Raw genomic sequence first — 14,299 nt, forward strand, 5'->3', positions numbered from 1 at the left:
AGCAGTCCCGTTGCAGGTTTCGGCAGGCAGCTCCCAGAAGCGCTCTCCAGGGCCTCGGTCCCTTTTAGTCACCAGCGAAGGAATCGAGGATGAGCAGTGAGCCTCCTGACTCAACGAAGATCTAGGAACCTATCTGATTTCTGAGCAGCCCTTTACCCTCGTCTGCTGTCTGGTAGTCTCCACCCGACATGCAGAGTCCGCTGCTTTGGCAGCCTGCACGCTGTCACCAGCCCATCAGAATCTGTTCCCCCGGGCATGAGGCCAGGCGCGGTCGTGAGCAGGGCTCCAGGCCTCTGGAGCCACGCCGCTTGGACTGCGTCCCGGCCCTGGGCTCGCGAGCTCCATGCCCTTGGTTGAGTCAGTTAACATCTCGAAGCTAGATTCCTCATCAGTAAAATGAAGACATAATCAATATGGGGGAAAAAGTCACAATCTTTGGGGACTACATTACTGGTGATTGAAGATTATTTTCATTTTCTATTATTCAGTGAGGGACACCATACAATTTTTACTACTTCAGACTTCAAAAGGACAAATTCTACTATTATTAAAACGAACGCTTGCACGTACACACAAACGCACGTTCGGACACACTGACTCTATTCCACATACATCCCCACGCACACACACGTGGACTCATGGACCCCACGCACACTAATTATATACACACAACCACACACGTCCTCAGACACGCACACACACGTCAAGTCACTGTCACGTACCACACACGTCCCCAGGTGCAGGCGTGCGCACACGCACACACACGCGCACACACGTCACACACACCTTTGGCGTCATTCCAAACCAAATTACCATCGAGGGTCTCAGTGTCCATTGTTTCATCCGCTCAGAAGCTCCTGCCTTCGGGGCGTGAAGCAGGAGCCCCTCCTCTCTGGAGGTGCTCTTTCCCTCTTGCAGTCTCAGCAGAGCCAACATAACTGCTCTGGACATTTGCAAGTGCAGGGCCAGAGCATCCCTGGGAGTTCCCATCCTTAATATATGTAAACATTTCAAGTGCAGTAGCTTCTAAACTCCTGCCTTTACAAATACACATTCATCAGAAGGGGGAAGGCCAGGCTGAACTTTACAAGTCCCAGACATAGGGGAGTCCTGCAAAGAAAGTGACAGTGTGGGGAGAGCCGTTTCCCAGTCTCACACCACTAGTCTGACCCTTTTCTTCCCAATGCTGGGTCCATCCCATGCCCCAAGTGGACTTGGATGTACACAGGGGGACACTCGGACTTCACATCCGGGCTCTGTCCATACCCTCCATGCCAACACCTGCCCGTTGACCTCTCTGTGAGCCCTGGGAAGCTGAACTCCGGGGAGAGCCGGTGCAGACAGCAGAAGTTGTTCAGGGGCTGCTGGGGCAGGGCATTCGGGTCATGGATTCCAGAGCCCGGGGTGGAGCCAATGGGCGTGTCCCCTTGGCCCTGCAGCCTCCACCCCATGGAGGGCGTGGCCAGAGGGAGCGTCAGGGCCTAAGGGACCCTCTGTAGTGCAGGACCCAGGGCAGCATGTGGGTGGGGGTAGGGGGCCCTTGCTGGGGTCTAAGGGTCGAAGCCCTAAGGAAGGGAATGACTGGGCTGGAAGGTATCCTCATTCCCATCAATTAAACAAACAAAAGCTCACCGCAGGCGAGGGTGGGAAGGCTTTTGTTAGAACAATGGAAGGTGCTAGCCAGAGGTCTGGCCGGAGAGGGCTTGGGGGCTTGCCAGGCTGATGAGGAACCCAGAGGCCATCAGCCTCTAAACAACGCCCCAATTCCTCCGGGTGACACTGAATTGCAGTGAGACACGGGAAGCACGATAAACACAGGCCGGAAACTCAGCAGCCTGTTGCTTGTTTCACTGACCTTCTGACGACCCCACTGCTAGGAGCCTTTACCGCATCACCCAGGACTGACCCGGCTCACGATTGCAGCTGATTTTCCACAGGTGGCATCACTTGCTGGTGACACGAAGCAGGCAAGTTAGCCACCTCCCAAACCCTCAGGCTCCTCCTGGGAGGAGCCTGCCGGCCCCCAGTCCAGCCACTGCACCACGATGCTCCATAGTGCCGCTCCCGGTTTGCTGCCCCTGCCTCTAGCTCTGGCTGGAACCTCGCTGGATTGTCGATAAATGTCACCCGTGCACCATGTCTAAGCTTGGGGTCCAGATGTGACCGTGGCTCTTTTCTTCTTCCCATCGATGGGTTGTTCGGGCTTCATGATATCATGTTGTCAGGAAGGCCAGCACCGCCCCCTTGAGGCCTCCTTGAAGACACATGGAAGCATAGGACACAATGCAGCCCATCTCTTTTTTTTGTTAAACACCTTTATTGTGGTATGATTTCTGTTCCGTAAATTATACACATCTCACATGTAGTATTTGATGAATTTTCATAGATGTCTACACCCAGAAAACCATCACCACACTCAAGATAACTACCATTTCCATCACTCCCCAAGAGGGGCAATTTTCCAATACCCAGATTTACCCCTTCCCACCCCCTTCCCTCCCTGGTAACCATAAGTTTGTTTCTCTATGTCTGTGGGTTTCTTCCTATTTTGTCATTCAGTTCATTTCTGTCTTTATTTTTTTTTTTGTTTGTTTCAACATGGAAGTGGTATCATATAGCATTTTTCTCTTTTCTGGCTTACTTCACTCAGAATGACTAGCTCTGTGCCCATCCGTGTTTTCCGCAAATGGCATCGTTTTATCCTTTTTCATGGCTGCGTAGTATTCCGCGGCATAAATACCCATTACTTCTTTCTCCAGTCACCAGGCGATGATCGTTTGGGTTGGGTTCCACGTCCTGGCTATTACAAAGAGGGCTGCTGTGAGCATTGAGGTGCATGTGACTTTTTGAATTCCAGTTTTCTCCTGACGTTTCCCCAGGCGTGGGAAGGCTGGATCATAAGGTATGTCCATTTTTAGTTTTTTAAGGAACCTCCATCCTGCCTTCTCTAGTGGCAATGCAGCCCGGCTTATTGAAGCAGAGCAGTGCTCATTAAGTAATAGGTATTTCTAGAGTTCAGACATGAAGTGCAGTGAGCTTGGGCTGTTCCCGATGAAGAGGGCAGTCTGGAGGCAGGGCTGCAGGAGAGTGACCAGGGGAGTGTGGTTCAGGCAGGATTGAGACCACGTGGGGACATGACAGGCTAGGATAAGGAGCCTGGGCTTCCAGTCATCCCTTGGTAACCATGGGGCACTGGTTCCACGACTCCCCACGGATTCCAACATCCATGGATGCTGACGCCTCTTTTATACACTGACATACGACTTACATGGAATTACAAGCATCCTCCCGTGTACTTAATTTTTTACATACAAACATTTTTTTTTGTCCAAGTGATAGTCATTTCACAATGTTGTGTCGAATTCCAGTGTAGGGCACAATTTTTCAGTTCTACGTGAGCATACGCATACGTTGATTGTCACATTCTCTTTCGCTGTGTCCTCCTGTGTACTTTAAGTCATCTCTAGGTGACGCGTGGTATGGAAGGCAACGTGAATGCTATGTAAGCAGTTGCCGGTGTGTTGCAAGTTCAAGTGTCGCTTTCTGAAACTTCCTGTTTTTATCCAGAATATTTTCAGCCCACAGTTAGTTGAATCTGCTGGATCGGGAGCCCCTAGATACGGAGAACCCCCAAGCCCTTCCCACCTCCTACATTGCCACTGTAAGCGCTGAAGGGGACCAAAGAGAGGAGAAGAGCGCCCTCTAGCGGCTGGAAACGCTGAGGAATTTCTTCAATGTATGCAGTGCAGGAGAGAGGTTTTCCGGCCGACTAGCCCCAAAGGTGGGCCCGCCTGGACAGGAAGGAGGAAGGACGGTAGAGGAAGCCCGCTTGGACACTTCCTGGAGCTAGCTGGTTGCAGTGAGGGACGCCGAGGCACTGGGGACACGTCGCGTGGGGCGGGGCAATCCTGGCTGCCAGGTGCACGGTTCACGCAGCTGGCACCCAGTTTGCAAGATCAAAATAACAAGGAATGGGGGTGGGGGGAAGGGGCTGCCTCAGCACCGGGATCCTGACAAGAGCCAGAGCGCCGCGACCTCAGCTAATGCGGCTCCCCTAATAAGCCAGAAAAAGGGAAATCTCAGGCAACATATTGAAGATTCCAACACAGCCACACGGAGAACTCGATCTCTAAGCTGACAAAATGGAACCATCGGAACCAGGAATCTTTCCATTTCTCTTTTCTGGACCTTGGGACAGGGAGCCGTACATCTGTGACGGGAACCATCTTTACTCCGGTAGAGAGCCCACTTTTTCAGGAATAAGCATGGAGAGTAAGAGTGCGGTGATGGTTTCGTGGTTCAAAGCGGAAGGCCGGATGACAAACGGTAAGAACATGCTTCTCAATGAAGCCGAGTTATGGCAAGAACATAAAGCTGCGTATAGACAGGGAAGGGTTCCAAGTCGACCGCTCGAAAAAATTCACCAATCATGTGTCCATTTGATTGGGAAACAAGTAAATACCTCAAAAATGGGAAAGACATGGGATTAAGAAGTGGTAGTGAGCAATGAATTCCAAGATGTTTATACCTATATTTTCATTGTGAAAGTAACAAACTTCAAGCAACTGTCTAAAAAGTAGTAAGTGTAGCTCGGGCGCGCACTCACACGCACAATTGGGAAGAGCAGAGAGGTAAATTATGTGAAATGTATCATGATTGAGAAACAAGATCTAATAGATGATTTCATTTTTGAGACTGTTCTAGCAATACTGGTCCAATTACATTTAGAATTATGAACTTAGAGATGATTTATAAACATTTAGAGAGAATTTTCATTAGAAGGCAATATAGCTTCCAAATCATTGAATAGAAAATTAACCTCAAAAAGAATTCATCAATCCATCTATGAAGGAGTAACGCAGACCATGTTTACCATCCTAGAATCAACCCCAAGTTGGATAAAATATATGAAGCAATGATATTTAAGACACGTGAAAACCAACATCCCCTAGGACCTCGTCCTACCACCCTCATACCAAGGGTGCTAGGCCTCCTACTGCCACTACGCAGGATGTCAAGAAGGCGGCGACATTGCCTCCCTCTTCTCCTGCTGCAGAGCCGGTCCTGAGCAGTCCCGTTGCAGGTTTCGGCAGGCAGCTCCCAGAAGCGCTCTCCAGGGCCTCGGTCCCTTTTAGTCACCAGCGAAGGAATCGAGGATGAGCAGTGAGCCTCCTGACTCAACGAAGATCTAGGAACCTATCTGATTTCTGAGCAGCCCTTTACCCTCGTCTGCTGTCTGGTAGTCTCCACCCGACATGCAGAGTCCGCTGCTTTGGCAGCCTGCACGCTGTCACCAGCCCATCAGAATCTGTTCCCCCGGGCATGAGGCCAGGCGCGGTCGTGAGCAGGGCTCCAGGCCTCTGGAGCCACGCCGCTTGGACTGCGTCCCGGCCCTGGGCTCGCGAGCTCCATGCCCTTGGTTGAGTCAGTTAACATCTCGAAGCTAGTTTCCTCATCAGTAAAATGAAGACATAATCAATATGGGGGAAAAAGTCACAATCTTTGGGGACTACATTACTGGTGATTGAAGATTATTTTCATTTTCTATTATTCAGTGAGGGACACCATACAATTTTTACTACTTCAGACTTCAAAAGGACAAATTCTACTATTATTAAAACGAACGCTTGCACGTACACACAAACGCACGTTCGGACACACTGACTCTATTCCACATACATCCCCACGCACACACACGTGGACTCATGGACCCCACGCACACTAATTATATACACACAACCACACACGTCCTCAGACACGCACACACACGTCAAGTCACTGTCACGTACCACACACGTCCCCAGGTGCAGGCGTGCGCACACGCACACACACGCGCACACACGTCACACACACCTTTGGCGTCATTCCAAACCAAATTACCATCGAGGGTCTCAGTGTCCATTGTTTCATCCGCTCAGAAGCTCCTGCCTTCGGGGCGTGAAGCAGGAGCCCCTCCTCTCTGGAGGTGCTCTTTCCCTCTTGCAGTCTCAGCAGAGCCAACATAACTGCTCTGGACATTTGCAAGTGCAGGGCCAGAGCATCCCTGGGAGTTCCCATCCTTAATATATGTAAACATTTCAAGTGCAGTAGCTTCTAAACTCCTGCCTTTACAAATACACATTCATCAGAAGGGGGAAGGCCAGGCTGAACTTTACAAGTCCCAGACATAGGGGAGTCCCGCAAAGAAAGTGACAGTGTGGGGAGAGCCGTTTCCCAGTCTCACACCACTAGTCTGACCCTTTTCTTCCCAATGCTGGGTCCATCCCATGCCCCAAGTGGACTTGGATGTACACAGGGGGACACTCGGACTTCACATCCGGGCTCTGTCCATACCCTCCATGCCAACACCTGCCCGTTGACCTCTCTGTGAGCCCTGGGAAGCTGAACTCCGGGGAGAGCCGGTGCAGACAGCAGAAGTTGTTCAGGGGCTGCTGGGGCAGGGCATTCGGGTCATGGATTCCAGAGCCCGGGGTGGAGCCAATGGGCGTGTCCCCTTGGCCCTGCAGCCTCCACCCCATGGAGGGCGTGGCCAGAGGGAGCGTCAGGGCCTAAGGGACCCTCTGTAGTGCAGGACCCAGGGCAGCATGTGGGTGGGGGTGGGGGGCCCTTGCTGGGGTCTAAGGGTCGAAGCCCTAAGGAAGGGAATGACGGGGCTGGAAGGTATCCTCATTCCCATCAATTAAACAAACAAAAGCTCACCGCAGGCGAGGGTGGGAAGGCTTTTGTTAGAACAATGGAAGGTGCTAGCCAGACTTCTGGCCGGAGAGGGCTTGGGGGCTTGCCAGGCTGATGAGGAACCCAGAGGCCATCAGCCTCTAAACAACGCCCCAATTCCTCCGGGTGACACTGAATTGCAGTGAGACACGGGAAGCACGATAAACACAGGCCGGAAACTCAGCAGCCTGTTGCTTGTTTCACTGACCTTCTGACGACCCCACTGCTAGGAGCCTTTACCGCATCACCCAGGACTGACCCGGCTCACGATTGCAGCTGATTTTCCACAGGTGGCATCACTTGCTGGTGACACGAAGCAGGCAAGTTAGCCACCTCCCAAACCCTCAGGCTCCTCCTGGGAGGAGCCTGCCGGCCCCCAGTCCAGCCACTGCACCACGATGCTCCATAGTGCCGCTCCCGGTTTGCTGCCCCTGCCTCTAGCTCTGGCTGGAACCTCGCTGGATTGTCGATAAATGTCACCCGTGTACCATGTCTAAGCTTGGGGTCCAGATGTGACCGTGGCTCTTTTCTTCTTCCCATCGATGGGTTGTTCGGGCTTCATGATATCATGTTGTCAGGAAGGCCAGCACCGCCCCCTTGAGGCCTCCTTGAAGACACATGGAAGCATAGGACACAATGCAGCCCATCTCTTTTTTTTGTTAAACACCTTTATTGTGGTATGATTTCTGTTCCGTAAATTATACACATCTCACATGTAGTATTTGATGAATTTTCATAGATGTCTACACCCAGAAAACCATCACCACACTCAAGATAACTACCATTTCCATCACTCCCCAAGAGGGGCAATTTTCCAATACCCAGATTTACCCCTTCCCACCCCCTTCCCTCCCTGGTAACCATAAGTTTGTTTCTCTATGTCTGTGGGTTTCTTCCTATTTTGTCATTCAGTTCATTTCTGTCTTTATTTTTTTTTTGTTTGTTTCAACATGGAAGTGGTATCATATAGCATTTTTCTCTTTTCTGGCTTACTTCACTCAGAATGACTAGCTCTGTGCCCATCCGTGTTTTCCGCAAATGGCATCGTTTTATCCTTTTTCATGGCTGCGTAGTATTCCGCGGCATAAATACCCATTACTTCTTTCTCCAGTCACCAGGCGATGATCGTTTGGGTTGGGTTCCACGTCCTGGCTATTACAAAGAGGGCTGCTGTGAGCATTGAGGTGCATGTGACTTTTTGAATTCCAGTTTTCTCCTGACGTTTCCCCAGGCGTGGGAAGGCTGGATCATAAGGTATGTCCATTTTTAGTTTTTTAAGGAACCTCCATCCTGCCTTCTCTAGTGGCAATGCAGCCCGGCTTATTGAAGCAGAGCAGTGCTCATTAAGTAATAGGTATTTCTAGAGTTCAGACATGAAGTGCAGTGAGCTTGGGCTGTTCCCGATGAAGAGGGCAGTCTGGAGGCAGGGCTGCAGGAGAGTGACCAGGGGAGTGTGGTTCAGGCAGGATTGAGACCACGTGGGGACATGACAGGCTAGGATAAGGAGCCTGGGCTTCCAGTCATCCCTTGGTAACCATGGGGCACTGGTTCCACGACTCCCCACGGATTCCAACATCCATGGATGCTGACGCCTCTTTTATACACTGACATACGACTTACATGGAATTACAAGCATCCTCCCGTGTACTTAATTTTTTACATACAAACATTTTTTTTTGTCCAAGTGATAGTCATTTCACAATGTTGTGTCGAATTCCAGTGTAGGGCACAATTTTTCAGTTCTACGTGAGCATACGCATACGTTGATTGTCACATTCTCTTTCGCTGTGTCCTCCTGTGTACTTTAAGTCATCTCTAGGTGACGCGTGGTATGGAAGGCAACGTGAATGCTATGTAAGCAGTTGCCGGTGTGTTGCAAGTTCAAGTGTCGCTTTCTGAAACTTCCTGTTTTTATCCAGAATATTTTCAGCCCACAGTTAGTTGAATCTGCTGGATCGGGAGCCCCTAGATACGGAGAACCCCCAAGCCCTTCCCACCTCCTACATTGCCACTGTAAGCGCTGAAGGGGACCAAAGAGAGGAGAAGAGCGCCCTCTAGCGGCTGGAAACGCTGAGGAATTTCTTCAATGTATGCAGTGCAGGAGAGAGGTTTTCCGGCCGACTAGCCCCAAAGGTGGGCCCGCCTGGACAGGAAGGAGGAAGGACGGTAGAGGAAGCCCGCTTGGACACTTCCTGGAGCTAGCTGGTTGCAGTGAGGGACGCCGAGGCACTGGGGACACGTCGCGTGGGGCGGGGCAATCCTGGCTGCCAGGTGCACGGTTCACGCAGCTGGCACCCAGTTTGCAAGATCAAAATAACAAGGAATGGGGGTGGGGGGAAGGGGCTGCCTCAGCACCGGGATCCTGACAAGAGCCAGAGCGCCGCGACCTCAGCTAATGCGGCTCCCCTAATAAGCCAGAAAAAGGGAAATCTCAGGCAACATATTGAAGATTCCAACACAGCCACACGGAGAACTCGATCTCTAAGCTGACAAAATGGAACCATCGGAACCAGGAATCTTTCCATTTCTCTTTTCTGGACCTTGGGACAGGGAGCCGTACATCTGTGACGGGAACCATCTTTACTCCGGTAGAGAGCCCACTTTTTCAGGAATAAGCATGGAGAGTAAGAGTGCGGTGATGGTTTCGTGGTTCAAAGCGGAAGGCCGGATGACAAACGGTAAGAACATGCTTCTCAATGAAGCCGAGTTATGGCAAGAACATAAAGCTGCGTATAGACAGGGAAGGGTTCCAAGTCGACCGCTCGAAAAAATTCACCAATCATGTGTCCATTTGATTGGGAAACAAGTAAATACCTCAAAAATGGGAAAGACATGGGATTAAGAAGTGGTAGTGAGCAATGAATTCCAAGATGTTTATACCTATATTTTCATTGTGAAAGTAACAAACTTCAAGCAACTGTCTAAAAAGTAGTAAGTGTAGCTCGGGCGCGCACTCACACGCACAATTGGGAAGAGCAGAGAGGTAAATTATGTGAAATGTATCATGATTGAGAAACAAGATCTAATAGATGATTTCATTTTTGAGACTGTTCTAGCAATACTGGTCCAATTACATTTAGAATTATGAACTTAGAGATGATTTATAAACATTTAGAGAGAATTTTCATTAGAAGGCAATATAGCTTCCAAATCATTGAATAGAAAATTAACCTCAAAAAGAATTCATCAATCCATCTATGAAGGAGTAACGGAGACCATGTTTACCATCCTAGAATCAACCCCAAGTTGGATAAAATATATGAAGCAATGATATTTAAGACACGTGAAAACCAACATCCCCTAGGACCTCGTCCTGCCACCCTCATACCAAGGGTGCTAGGCCTCCTACTGCCACTACGCAGGATGTCAAGAAGGCGGCGACATTGCCTCCCTCTTCTCCTGCTGCAGAGCCGGTCCTGAGCAGTCCCGTTGCAGGTTTCGGCAGGCAGCTCCCAGAAGCGCTCTCCAGGGCCTCGGTCCCTTTTAGTCACCAGCGAAGGAATCGAGGATGAGCAGTGAGCCTCCTGACTCAACGAAGATCTAGGAACCTATCTGATTTCTGAGCAGCCCTTTACCCTCGTCTGCTGTCTGGTAGTCTCCACCCGACATGCAGAGTCCGCTGCTTTGGCAGCCTGCACGCTGTCACCAGCCCATCAGAATCTGTTCCCCCGGGCATGAGGCCAGGCGCGGTCGTGAGCAGGGCTCCAGGCCTCTGGAGCCACGCCGCTTGGACTGCGTCCCGGCCCTGGGCTCGCGAGCTCCATGCCCTTGGTTGAGTCAGTTAACATCTCGAAGCTAGTTTCCTCATCAGTAAAATGAAGACATAATCAATATGGGGGAAAAAGTCACAATCTTTGGGGACTACATTACTGGTGATTGAAGATTATTTTCATTTTCTATTATTCAGTGAGGGACACCATACAATTTTTACTACTTCAGACTTCAAAAGGACAAATTCTACTATTATTAAAACGAACGCTTGCACGTACACACAAACGCACGTTCGGACACACTGACTCTATTCCACATACATCCCCACGCACACACACGTGGACTCATGGACCCCACGCACACTAATTATATACACACAACCACACACGTCCTCAGACACGCACACACACGTCAAGTCACTGTCACGTACCACACACGTCCCCAGGTGCAGGCGTGCGCACACGCACACACACGCGCACACACGTCACACACACCTTTGGCGTCATTCCAAACCAAATTACCATCGAGGGTCTCAGTGTCCATTGTTTCATCCGCTCAGAAGCTCCTGCCTTCGGGGCGTGAAGCAGGAGCCCCTCCTCTCTGGAGGTGCTCTTTCCCTCTTGCAGTCTCAGCAGAGCCAACATAACTGCTCTGGACATTTGCAAGTGCAGGGCCAGAGCATCCCTGGGAGTTCCCATCCTTAATATATGTAAACATTTCAAGTGCAGTAGCTTCTAAACTCCTGCCTTTACAAATACACATTCATCAGAAGGGGGAAGGCCAGGCTGAACTTTACAAGTCCCAGACATAGGGGAGTCCCGCAAAGAAAGTGAAAATGTGGGGAGAGCCATTTCCCAGTCTCACACCACTAGTCTGACCCTTTTCTTCCCAATGCTGGGTCCATCCCATGCCCCAAGTGGACTTGGATGTACACAGGGGGACACTCGGACTTCACATCCGGGCTCTGTCCATACCCTCCATGCCAACACCTGCCCGTTGACCTCTCTGTGAGCCCTGGGAAGCTGAACTCCGGGGAGAGCCGGTGCAGACAGCAGAAGTTGTTCAGGGGCTGCTGGGGCAGGGCATTCGGGTCATGGATTCCAGAGCCCGGGGTGGAGCCAATGGGCGTGTCCCCTTGGCCCTGCAGCCTCCACCCCATGGAGGGCGTGGCCAGAGGGAGCGTCAGGGCCTAAGGGATCCTCTGTAGTGCAGGAACCAGGGCAGCATGTGAGTGGTGGTGGGGGTCCCTTGCCGGGGTCTAAGGGTCGAAGCCCTAAGGAAGGGAATGAGGGGGCTGGAAGGTATCCTCATTCCCATCAATTAAACAAACAAAAGCTCACCATATGCGAGGGTGGGAAGGCTTTTGTTAGAACAATGGAAGGCGCTAGCCAGAGGTCTGGCCGGAGAGGGCTTGGGGGCTTACCAGGCTGATGAGTAGCCCAGAGGCCATCAGCCTCTAAACAACGCCCCAATTCCTCCGGGTGACACTGAATTGCAGTGAGACACGGGAAGCACGATAAACACAGGCCGGAAACTCAGCAGCCTGTTGCTTGGTTCACTGACCTTCTGACGACCCCACTGCTAGGAGCCTTTACCGCATCACCCAGGACTGACCCGGCTCACGATTGCAGCTGATTTTCCACAGGTGGCATCACTTGCTGGTGACACGAAGCAGGCAAGTTAGCCACCTCCCAAACCCTCAGGCTCCTCCTGGGAGGAGCCTGCCGGCCCCCAGTCCAGCCACTGCACCACGATGCTCCATAGTGCCGCTCCCGGTTTGCTGCCCCTGCCTCTAGCTCTGGCTGGAACCTCGCTGGATTGTCGATAAATGTCACCCGTGCACCATGTCTAAGCTTGGGGTCCAGATGTGACCGTGGCTCTTTTCTTCTTCCCATCGATGGGTTGTTCGGGCTTCATGATATCATGTTGTCAGGAAGGCCAGCACCGCCCCCTTGAGGCCTCCTTGAAGACACATGGAAGCATAGGACACAATGCAGCCCATCTCTTTTTTTTGTTAAACACCTTTATTGTGGTATGATTTCTGTTCCGTAAATTATACACATCTCACATGTAGTATTTGATGAATTTTCATAGATGTCTACACCCAGAAAACCATCACCACACTCAAGATAACTACCATTTCCATCACTCCCCAAGAGGGGCAATTTTCCAATACCCAGATTTACCCCTTCCCACCCCCTTCCCTCCCTGGTAACCATAAGTTTGTTTCTCTATGTCTGTGGGTTTCTTCCTATTTTGTCATTCAGTTCATTTCTGTCTTTATTTTTTTTTTGTTTGTTTCAACATGGAAGTGGTATCATATAGCATTTTTCTCTTTTCTGGCTTACTTCACTCAGAATGACTAGCTCTGTGCCCATCCGTGTTTTCCGCAAATGGCATCGTTTTATCCTTTTTCATGGCTGCGTAGTATTCCGCGGCATAAATACCCATTACTTCTTTCTCCAGTCACCAGGCGATGATCGTTTGGGTTGGGTTCCACGTCCTGGCTATTACAAAGAGGGCTGCTGTGAGCATTGAGGTGCATGTGACTTTTTGAATTCCAGTTTTCTCCTGACGTTTCCCCAGGCGTGGGAAGGCTGGATCATAAGGTATGTCCATTTTTAGTTTTTTAAGGAACCTCCATCCTGCCTTCTCTAGTGGCAATGCAGCCCGGCTTATTGAAGCAGAGCAGTGCTCATTAAGTAATAGGTATTTCTAGAGTTCAGACATGAAGTGCAGTGAGCTTGGGCTGTTCCCGATGAAGAGGGCAGTCTGGAGGCAGGGCTGCAGGAGAGTGACCAGGGGAGTGTGGTTCAGGCAGGATTGAGACCACGTGGGGACATGACAGGCTAGGATAAGGAGCCTGGGCTTCCAGTCATCCCTTGGTAACCATGGGGCACTGGTTCCACGACTCCCCACGGATTCCAACATCCATGGATGCTGACGCCTCTTTTATACACTGACATACGACTTACATGGAATTACAAGCATCCTCCCGTGTACTTAATTTTTTACATACAAACATTTTTTTTTGTCCAAGTGATAGTCATTTCACAATGTTGTGTCGAATTCCAGTGTAGGGCACAATTTTTCAGTTCTACGTGAGCATACGCATACGTTGATTGTCACATTCTCTTTCGCTGTGTCCTCCTGTGTACTTTAAGTCATCTCTAGGTGACGCGTGGTATGGAAGGCAACGTGAATGCTATGTAAGCAGTTGCCGGTGTGTTGCAAGTTCAAGTGTCGCTTTCTGAAACTTCCTGTTTTTATCCAGAATATTTTCAGCCCACAGTTAGTTGAATCTGCTGGATCGGGAGCCCCTAGATACGGAGAACCCCCAAGCCCTTCCCACCTCCTACATTGCCACTGTAAGCGCTGAAGGGGACCAAAGAGAGGAGAAGAGCGCCCTCTAGCGGCTGGAAACGCTGAGGAATTTCTTCAATGTATGCAGTGCAGGAGAGAGGTTTTCCGGCCGACTAGCCCCAAAGGTGGGCCCGCCTGGACAGGAAGGAGGAAGGACGGTAGAGGAAGCCCGCTTGGACACTTCCTGGAGCTAGCTGGTTGCAGTGAGGGACGCCGAGGCACTGGGGACACGTCGCGTGGGGCGGGGCAATCCTGGCTGCCAGGTGCACGGTTCACGCAGCTGGCACCCAGTTTGCAAGATCAAAATAACAAGGAATGGGGGTGGGGGGAAGGGGCTGCCTCAGCACCGGGATCCTGACAAGAGCCAGAGCGCCGCGACCTCAGCTAATGCGGCTCCCCTAATAAGCCAGAAAAAGGGAAATCTCAGGCAACATATTGAAGATTCCAACACAGCCACACGGAGAACTCGATCTCTAAGCTGACAAAATGGAACCATCGGAACCAGGAATCT

Source organism: Camelus bactrianus, chromosome 27, assembly GCF_048773025.1.
Source record: "Camelus bactrianus isolate YW-2024 breed Bactrian camel chromosome 27, ASM4877302v1, whole genome shotgun sequence".
NCBI classification, from domain to species: domain Eukaryota; kingdom Metazoa; phylum Chordata; class Mammalia; order Artiodactyla; family Camelidae; genus Camelus; species Camelus bactrianus.